Source organism: Scyliorhinus canicula, chromosome 1 (assembly GCF_902713615.1).
Source record: "Scyliorhinus canicula chromosome 1, sScyCan1.1, whole genome shotgun sequence".
NCBI classification, from domain to species: domain Eukaryota; kingdom Metazoa; phylum Chordata; class Chondrichthyes; order Carcharhiniformes; family Scyliorhinidae; genus Scyliorhinus; species Scyliorhinus canicula.
In genome coordinates, this window is record NC_052146.1 from 266,186,595 (window position 1) to 266,197,505 (window position 10,911).

General features: G+C 48.2%; 1 non-coding gene across 1 annotated transcript; it reads left to right on the forward strand.

Annotated features, from left to right (window-relative positions):
- The first annotated feature begins 1,416 nt into the window (after positions 1-1,416).
- On the forward strand, positions 1,417-1,509 carry trnai-uau. Its single transcript is given in 2 exon segments — positions 1,417-1,454; positions 1,474-1,509. It is a non-coding gene; the product is annotated as a tRNA-Ile (tRNA).
- Positions 1,510-10,911: the final 9,402 nt, after the last annotated feature.

Consider the following 10,911-nt stretch of genomic DNA (forward strand, 5'->3'; position numbering starts at 1 on the left):
CCTTCTGTGCTGTAAATCTTTGAACGTTGCTGTTTTCTCTATATGTGCGAGGCCCCACTACCAACTAGCTTGCCAGCACTTCATATGTGACAAAAGCAGGGAGGACGTGTTGGATTGTATAGAACCTTGGTGAAACCAGTCTGGACTAGTGCGTGCAGTTCTGTTCGCCCCATTATAGGAAGGGTGCGATTGCACTGGAGGAGGTGCAGAGGAGATTCACCAGGATGCTACCTGGGATGGAACATTTAAGTTATGAAGAGATGTTGGATAGGCTTGGGTTGTTTTTGTTGGAGCAGACAAGACTGAGAGGAGACCTAACCGAGGTGTACAAGATTATGTTTTCAAGAAACAGTTAGATCTAGCACTGGGGGGGGGGGGGGGATCAAAGGATATGTGGGGTGGGGGGTGGCAAGGGAATCAAAGGATTTGTGGGGAAGGCAGGATTAAGCTACTGAGTTGAATATCAACCATGATCATCATGAATAGCGGAGCCGACTCGAAAGGCTGAATGGCCTCCTGCTCCTATTTTCTGTCTATGAGGGGCATGAACAGGGTGGGTAGGGTGTTTTGCTGAAGAGTCAGTCACAAGGGGACACAAATTCAAGGTAAGGGGCAGGAAGTTTGGGGCAGGAGGATGCGAGGAAAAAAGTTTTTACCCAGAGGCTGGTGACGGTCTGGAATGCACGGCCTGGGAGGCAGGTTGTCTCACATCCTTTAAAAAGCACCCGGGTAAGCACTTGACACGTCGTAACATTCAAGGTTGGTAAACCAAGTGCTGGCAAATGGGATTAGGCAGGCAGGTCAGTGCAGACTCGATGGGCCGAAGGGCCTCCTCGGCACTGTGTGATTCTGCGGCATCTGGCACTCCCACCCAGACTCCAGCTCAGAGACACACACCTGGGAGGTGGGGTCTCAGAGAATAAACCAGTGCCCCCCCCGGGTGTATAGACCACTGCCTCCCTGCCCACAGCAGTCTGCCCACCCCCCTCAATCTGACAGTCTACTCAGCACAGACCCTTTGTGTCAACCCCCCCCCCCCCCCCCCCCGCCGCCGCCGCTATGGCTGAAAGGTAGCGGCTTTGTCGCCTCTGGATTGCCGCCCCTCAAAACAAAACACATGACCGAAAGATCCCCCATCTCCACCCAACAGAAACAGCGTAGAGGAGGAGGTCGGGGCTCAGAGTGCGAGAGTAGGCCCCGATCCCCGGGATTCATTCTCAGCAGCCGTCGGGAAACATGGATGCCGGCTGAATGCAGCCGTTCGGGGTCGAGCGGCGGCGGTTATGGACGGGGGGAGGGGGGAGGAATAGCGGCGGTCATCAAAGGCGGTTTGAAAGGAGAACTCCAGCCGCCCCCGCTCGCTCCCTCCCTCCAGGCCGAGGGTAGATGGGACATTTCTCGGCCGTTGATGTCAGAGCTCCAGTGGCGCAATCGGTTAGCGCGCGGTACTTATATGACAGTACAGAGTGAGCAATGCCGAGGTTGTGAGTTCGAGCCTCACCTGGAGCACATGTTTTATGGGCCCCCAAAAAGACGGAAAAATTCCCCTTCTCGATTAAATCTTGTCTCTCCCCCCCCACCCCGCAAAATACACACACACCATATACCAACCCCTCCATCCCTAATAATAAAATGCTTTCTTTTTTTCGGGAGGGGAGGAGAATTATTTTGAAAATAATACTGCAGCTACCCAAATAAAGAAGCAGCTGCAATTTAAAACACGATTGATATTTTTAAAACCAATTTCTATAGTCTCAATACGGTTGAGCTGCACGCTTTTTTTGTAACAAAGTAAAAATCGCCAGTCTCAAAAATAAGCTTGCAAAAATATCCGAAATGCACTCTCAGTGCATCTGATCCGAGTGCCTCTAAATCGGGTGGCGGGGGTCTTCCCGTGTGGCAAAAGTTGGAGATTCCAGCTTAATGTTACAGACCTTAATACATCTGAAAGTCTCGTAGCTCTAGGGAGGTTGGCTTTAAAGCAAAACCCATAATCGTGAACAATGCAAAGGGTATTAAGACATATCTTGCATTCGTTTTATATTAACTTCTGATGTTCAATTGCTCTTTAGATTTCAAGAAAAATTCTGTTCTGTTTAGAATCGGTTCATTAGGCTGTTAGAAAACAATGAAACATTATTCTAATGTAGTATTTATATTTATTGGCCGCCTCACATCCCTTTATCCCTGTTGGATCTGAACTTGAATCCAGCTCAAACTGGAGGGCTGCAAGTACAGAAGACCCCACACCCCATAAACGTGTTGGGATTTGCTTCAACCAGGCTGTCAGTAGGAGTGGGCCAGCACCCACCTGAGTTTTTAACAGCGGTTTATTGTTGGGTTAGAGAACGTCACACCAGTATAGAAATCTAGTACAGTTCCCCAAGGCAGTTTTCAGGACGCGCAACAAAGCAGAATCGCCGAGCAGAAACTTTTAGCCAAGTTCCGCAGACGTGAGTACGGCCTCAACCGGGACCTTGGATTCATGTCGCATTACTTTCATCCCCCACCATCTGGCCTGGGCTTGCAAAATCCTACCAACTGTCCTGGTTTGAGACAATTCACACCTATTTAACCTGTGATAATCCCTCTCTCGGGATCTGTAAAGACTTAATTACCTGCAAAGGCTCGCATTCAAAGTATTGTCTTGCATCTTTGACTTTGTCTATAGATATATGTTTCTGGAACCTACCTCTTCATTCACCTGAGGAAGGAGCAGTGCTCCGAAAGCTAGTGATTGGAAACAAACATGTTGGACTTTAACCTGGTGCTGTAAGATTTCTTACTGTGCTTACCCCAGTCCAATGCCGGCATCTCCACATCAGTATAGAAATTGGTCACAACCATGAAGTCGGGCAAAGGCATGTTGGGAATCAAAGATTGGCAGACAAAACTGTAATGTAAGAAAAGGGGCTGCCTTTGAGGAGGAGATGGTTTGGGTATGGTTCAGGTGCAGTTAACAAGAGGGAGCTGCTTTTAAATGCCCCCTCACGACTCACTCCCAGTCAACAAACAAGCATGGCAGCGAGCAAACCTGCTCCTCACTTTGGGGATGCCAACCTGACCAGGATTCTCAATGCTACCGATGAGAGCATCTTAAAGGGGTGGGAAGATCAGCAGGGCTTTCCTCACAGTGAGTTATCATCACTCTCCTGTCTTTGCGCATTGACCCGCTGACAGTGCTAACATCACCCTGGGGTGATGTTACACAGCCCCTTGAAGGGTAGAACAGGTCGGGAAGGGGGCGGAGAGATGGGGGGTGCAGGGAATCGGGGGAAGGAGGGAAATGGGAGCGGGGAATTGGGGGAAGGAGAGAAATGAGGGAGGGGGATTGAAGAAGGAGGGAAACAGTGGGATGGGGAACGGAGGGATTGGAGGGGAGGGAAATTGGGGGGGGGGGGGGGGGTTGTGCTCACAGACACAGCATCGTCCTATGAGAATTGGGTGAGAATGAGGGTCTCCCTGGTCTTCCAGGCGTGCCAGACCCTGCCATCGCCTGAACTCAATCCTCCAGTTCCTCCCCCGGCTCATCCTCCAGCCCCTCCTTGTCCACCTCCTCCACCTCCTCAGACAAGACTGCACGTCTCTCCCTTTGCTCACACTCCTCTAGCATGTCACCGCTCTGCTATGCCAGGTTGTGGAAGGTACAGCAGACCACCACAAGCGGGAGACCCTCTGGAGGGTGTCCTGCAGGGCACCACCAGAGCAGTCCGGGCATTGGAACCACATTTTCAGCAGTCCAATACACCGCTCAATGACACCATAGGTGGCAACATGGACCTTGTTATATCGGGTCTCTGCCTCGGTCTCAGGCCTTCGTCCCAGCATCATCAGCCAGCACCTCAGCGGGTATCCCTTGTTCCGCAATAGCCAACCCGTCATCATGGGGTGGTCCTCGAAGACACCGGCTATCTCTGAGTACCTCAGGCGGTAGCTGTCATGCACACTCCCTGGGTAGCGGGCACACACGGCATGATACGGAGGTAGTGTTCACACAACAATCTGAACATTCAGGGAGAGGAACCCCTTCCTATTAATAAAGGGCAGTTCCTGATGCCTCAGTGCATGCAGGGATACATGAATGTCATTGATTATGCCAGGACATAGGGCATCCTGGTGATGGTGGGAAATCCTGCAGTCCAGGCATTTTGGTGGGCTTAGTCCAGGTTGAAGGTGATACAGTCTGATAGCCGGGCATACAGGAGCAACAATGATGTACCGAATGCACCTGTGGGCTGTATATTCTGAAATGCCGCAATGGTCAACCTGGAGCCCTGGAATGAACCAGATAAAGGTTGTGGGCTGCGGTGACCTTTTGATTTGATTTATTATTGTCACATGTATTAGTATACAGTGAAAAGTATTGTTTCCTGCATGTTGTACAAACAATGCACACCGTACATACAATGCACACCGTACATAGGGAAGGAAGGAGAAACTGCAGAATATAATGTTACAGTTATAGCAAGGTGCAGAGAAAAGATCAACTTAAAATGAGGTAGGTCCAAAAGTCTGAGGGCAGCAGGGAAGAAGCTGTTCTTCAGTCGGTTGGTACGTGACCTCAAACTTTGGTATCTTTTTCCTGATGGAAGAAGGTGGAAGAGAGTATGTCCAGGGTGCGTGGGGTCCTTAATTATGCTGGCTGCCTTTCTGAGGCAGAGGGGATTATAGAGAGAGTCAATGGATGGGAGGCTGGTTTGCGTGATGGACTGGGCTACATTCACAACCTTTTGTAGTTTTCTGCGGCCTTGGGTAGAGCAGGATCCATACCAAGCTGTGATACAACCAGATAGAATGCTTTCTATGGTGCATCTGTAGAAGTTGGTGAGGGTCGTAGCTGACATGCCAAATTTCCTTAGTCTTCTGAGAAAGTAGAGTTGTTGGTGGGCTTTCTTAACTATAGTGTTGGCATGGGGGGACCAGGACAGGTTGTTGGTGATCTGTACACCTAAAAACTTGAAGCTCTCGACCCTTTCTACTTTGTTCCCATTGATGGAGACAGGGGTATGTTCTCCACTATGCTTCCTGAAGTCAATGACAATCTCCTTCGTTTTGTTGACATTGAGGGAGAGATTATTGTCGTTGCACCAGTTCACCAGATTCTCGATCTCATTCCTGTACTCTGTCTCGTCATTGTTTGAAATCCGACCTTCATGTCCATCAGGAGCGGGTGTCCTCCTCCTCCATGGGGTGCCAAGTCCGTAAGGGTGCGGCACATGTGCTGCATCGTCACATTTCTGAAACGGAGTCTTCTGCGGCACCTCCTGTCCGGCAGCTCATTGAAAGACCAACACTGTCTGTACTTTAGGTCTTGCTGACCTCTCTCTCTGGGTTCCTTGGGTGACTGTGTGGAGTTTGCACGTTCTCCCAGTGTCTGTGTGGGTTTCTCCAGGTGCTCTGGTTTCCTCCCACAGTCCAAAGATGTGCAGGTTAAGTGGAACAATGAAATGAAAATTGCTTATTGTCGCGAGTAGGTTTCAATAAAGTTACTGTGAAAAGGCCGTAGTGGCCACATTCCGGCATCTGTCCGGGGAGGCTGGTACGGGAATCGAACCGTGCTGCTGGCCTGCTTGGTCTGCTTTAAAAGCCAGCGATTTAGCCCAGTGAGCTAAACCAGCCCCTTGGAAATGGATTGGCCATGCTAAATTGCCCCTTACCAAAAGATTAGGTAGGGTGACTGGGTTACGGGGATAGGGTGGAGGCGTGGGCTTAATTCCAAGGGCCAGTGCAGACCTGATGGGCCAAATGGTCTCCTTCAGCATTGTAAATTCTATGATTCTATGAATTCAGGCATAAATGATTGCTTGAAATGCAATGCATTAATTATCCTCTGAGACATGACACTTGTGTCCTCGAAGAGACACTTGTGAATAGTTTGTTTATTAAATGGGCCACACTAACAAGGATTTGAAAATCAACGACATAACATTCCACATAGCACACCGACTATTAAACAACAAGGAAGCATGGGATCACCGTTCTATATTGGTACCAATACAAACTATGCCAGCTTACTTTCACAAAAAAAACCAAACACATGCAGATTCCTCAACAGAAACGGAGAATAAGCCTACGAATGTGTTATCATGCCCAGAACTTTGTCATGGAAATGATCTGTCCATCAATGTGTGGCTCGTTCCACATATCAGTGCTATTCTTTGCCCAGGAGCCATAGCTGTGCTGACCCTTCCACACAACCCAATCTCTCCGGAACCAAATCCTGGCATCCACATATTCCACTGGTGCTCAAGGTGCAGTTGAACACCCTTGACTTCCAGCTTGTTTAACCCGCGGTGATGTGCCAGTTACATGCAGCACTCACCACACCAACAACAAAAGCATCAGTAATCCCCAAAAGCATTTCTTCAATGGCATCGTCAGTGGCCCATCTGGTTCAATGTCTTCCACCAGGTCCGGCAGCGTCTTCTTGCTTCAAACCAGATTGCCTTCTCGACTCATACGTCCTCCTGAGCCCGGTGTTCCAGGACCCAGGTATCTTAGAAAAAATTGTCCTTCTTTCCAGCTACAGAAAGCAAGGAAACAGCAACAGCAGCCTCCAGGCATCTGCAGCCACCAGCAGGAGCAAGCAGCAAACACAACTTGCAATTATTTTAGTTTATTGTCAGTATCAAAATACAGAAGACAATACAATGAGGACACCAATTACTTAGCACCCAGAACGCTCTCACCCTCCCCCTCCCCACCCAAAATCAGCAGAAAGGCTCACCAGCCCAGCCCATTGGAAAAGGCCGCTCCAGCACAGAGCATGGAGGAAGGGCGAGAGAGAAAAATATTTCATCCCAACCAAGAGGGGCACAGTTCAGCCCAGAACCGGTCTGGCACATTATAAACTAAACCAAATATCGAGCAAACAGAGAAGGAGAACACAAAACAGGCAGGAAGACAACGAAGACACCAGCTGTACACCAAGGACAAAAACCACGCTAAAAAAAACCAAAGGAACAGTGCCACCAGCTGGTGATGCAGCGCACAACCCCCCCTCTCCACAGTAGACCTACATTGGTGGAAAGGCACCAATGTGTGAACGGGAAAATATGTGTGTGAACATCAGTGTGTGCATATTTGTGAGAGTGTGCGTGCATAAAGAGTATATGCCTGAATGATTGCGCGTGCAGACTAGCGGAAAGGTCATGGCAAATGGGCACAGCAGAAGCAGGAGAGGGAACTCCCCCCCCCCCCCCCCTCCCCCCAACAACACCGGGAGCGTGCACCAGTAGGAAACACAAAACACAAAAATATGCAGAAATTGTTGAAGGTGACAGAGGGGATCACTGTCAGATCTTTTAAGTAGAGGCATAAGTACAAAAGCAAGGAAGTTATGCTGAACCTCTAGAAAACACTGGACCGGCCTCAAATGAAGTATTGTATCCAATTCTGGGCACCACACTTTTGGAGCAAAGTGAAGGCATTGGAAAGGGTGCAGAACAGTTTTATGAGAATGGTTCTGGGGAGGAAGAACATCAGTTATCTGGATGGATTGGAGTAGCTGAAGTTGTTCCATTTTGAGAAGGTTGGGAGCACATTTAATGGCGGCATTCAGAATCAGAGGTCTGGACAGGGCACACAGAGAAGAAATGTTCCCTTCGGCAGAAGGGTCAAGAACCGGGCAGCACAGTGGCACAGTGTTTAGCACAGCGCCAGGGACCCGGGTTCAATTCAGGTTTTGGGTGACTGTATGGAGTTTGCACTTTCTCTCCGTGTCTGCGTGGGTTTCCTCCCACAGCCCAAAGATGTGCAGGTTAAGGGCTAAAATTGCCCCCTAATGTCCAAAAGGATAGGTGGGGTTACAGGGATAGGGTGGGGGACTGACCCTACATAGGGTGCTCTTTCAGAGGGTTGGCGCAGACCTGATGGGCTGAATGGCCTCTGATGTGTTGGGCAGGCTGGGTCGATGTGGACTGCACTTGATGCAGTGTAGCGAGAGACAGATTTCCAACACTTGATAAGATGCAACACGATTTTATTTAACATCTAAACTATTATACATGTTCGACTGTGGGTTGACACTATGCTGACTTGACTGGAGACCTGAGGCTAGCCTGACCAGACTTACTAGCTACCGCATGGTGTTTGCACTGGCTAGCTCACGAGCTCTGACTGTCTCAGAGGCTGGATCCCGAGAGAGTGGGAAAACTGGTGCCCTCTGGCTTTATAGTAGTCGTGTCCTGTCTGGTGATTGGCTGCTGTGTTCTGTGTGCTCACTGGTCATCCTGTGTGTCAATCACTGCCTGTCTGCACTCCATTATATACATAGATGTATATTATGACAGCCTCCTTCTGCCCTGTCAGGGTTCTATGATTCTATGAGCCAGAGGGCATTAAATTAAGGTGAAAAGGTGCCATAAGGATTTGCTTTTAACACTGTGAGTGATTAGGGTCCGGAATGAACTGCCTCTAAGTGTGGTGGAAGCATAAGACCATAAGACATAGGAGCGGAAGTAAGGCCATTCGGCCCATCGAGTCCACTCCACCATTCAATCATGGTTGATTTCAACTCCATTTACCCGCTCTCTCCCCATAGCCCGTAATTCCTCGAGAAATCAAGAATTTATCAATTTCTGTCTTAAGACACTCAACGTCCCGGCCTCCACCGCCCTCTGTGGCAATGAATTCCACAGACCTACCACTCTCTGGCTGAAGAAATTTCTCCTAATCTCTGTTCTAAAGTGACTCCCTTTTATTCTAAGGCTGTGCCCCCGCGTCCTAGTCTCCCCTGCTAATGGAAACAACTTCCCTACGTCCATCCTATCCAAGCCATTCATTATCTTGTAAGTTTCTATTAGATCTCCCCTCAACCTCCTAAACTCCAATGAATATAATCCCACGATCCTCAGACGTTCATCGTATGTTAGGCCTACCATTCCTGGGATCATCCGTGTGAATCTCCGCTGGACCCGCTCCAGTGCCAGTATGTCCTTCCTGAGGTGTGGGGCCCAAAATTGCTCACAGTATTCTAAATGGGGCCTAACTAGTGCTTTATAAAGCCTCAGAAGTACATCCCTGCTTTTATATTCCAAGCCTCTTGAGATAAATGACAACATTACATTTGCTTTCTTAATTACGGACTCAACCTGCAAGTTTACCTTTAGAGAATCCTGGACTAGGACTCCCAAGTCCCTTTGCACTTTAGCATTATGAATTTTGTCACCGTTTAGAAAATAGTCCATGCCTCTATTCTTTTTTCCAAAGTGCAAGACCTCGCACTTGCCCACGTTGAATTTCATCAGCCACTTCTTGGACCATTCCGAAAAAGAACCTTTTATCCCAACTCTCTGCCTTCTGTCTGACAGCCAATCGTCAATCCATGTTAGTATCTTGCCTCGAATACCATGGGCCCTTATTTTACTCAGCAGTCTCCCGTGAGGCACCTTGTCAAAGGCCTTTTGGAAGTCAAGATAGATAACATCCATTGGCTCTCCTTGGTCTAACCTATTTGTTATCTCTTCAAAGAACTCTAACAGGTTTGTCAGGCACGACCTCCCCTTACTAAATCCATGCTGACTTGTCCTAATCCGACCCTGCACTTCCAAGAATTTAGAAATCTCATCCTTAACGATGGATTCTAGAATTTTGCCAACAACCGAGGTTAGGCTAATTGGCCTATAATTTTCCATCTTTTTTCTTGTTCCCTTCTTGAACAGGGGGGTTACAACAGCAATTTTCCAATCCTCTGGGACTTTCCCTGATTCCAGTGACTTTTGAAAGATCATAACTAACGCCTCCACTATTTCTTCAGCTATCTCCTTTAGAACTCTAGGATGTAGCCCATCTGGGCCCGGAGATTTATCAATTTTCAGACCTTTTAGTTTCTCTAGCACCTTCTCCTTTGTGATGGCAACCATATTCAACTCTGCCCCCTGACTTTCCTGAATTGTTGGGATATTACTCATGTCTTCTACTGTGAAGACGGACGCAAAGTACTTATTAAGTTCCTCAGCTATTTCCTTGTCTCCCATCACTAGATTACCAGCGTCATTTTGGAGCGGCCCAATGTCTACTTTTGCCTCCCGTTTGTTTTTAATGTATTTAAAGAAACTTTTACTATCATTCCTAATGTTACTGGCTAGCCTACCTTCATATTTGATCCTCTCCTTCCTTATTTCTCTCTTTGTTATCCTCTGTTTGTTTTTGTAGCCTTCCCAATCTTCTGACTTCCCACTACTCTTTGCCACATTATAGGCTCTCTCTTTTGCCTTGATGCATTCCCTGACTTCCTTTGTCAGCCATGGCTGCCTAATCCTCCCTCTGATAACCTTTCTTTTCTTTGGGATGAACCTCTGCACTGTGTCCTCAATTACTCCCAGAAACTCCTGCCATTGCTGTTCTACTGTCTTTCCCACTAGGCTCTGCTTCCAGTCGATTTTCGTCAGTTCCTCCCTCATGCGCCTGTAATTACCTTTATTTAACTGTAAAACCTTTACATCTGATTCTACCTTCCTTCTTTCAAATTGCAGACTGAAGCGGATTAAGTCGGGCTTTCAAATAGGAATTGAATAATTATCTAAAGAGAATGCATGTTCAGGGCAATAGAGAAAGGACAGGGGAGTGGGACTGGCTCTTTGGACAGTGAAGCAGTCTGAGCCCATATGAAGCTAGGTCTGGACAATGTTCAGGTTTGGATTGACTATTGGCAATGAAGAGTGCAGGAGGGCATGTCAGGAACAGCATCAGGCATAGCTGTCAGCCTGGGGAAGCTGCAACACAGGGCTATTCGCAACAAAAGCAGCAAGCGATAAGACAGAGCTAAGCGATCCCACAACCATCGGATCAGATCTAAGCTCTGCAGTCCTGACACACCCAGCCGTAAATGGTGGTGGACAGTTCAACAACTCACTGGAGGAGGAAACTCCATAATTATCCCCATCCGCAATGCTGGAGGAACCCAGTAGA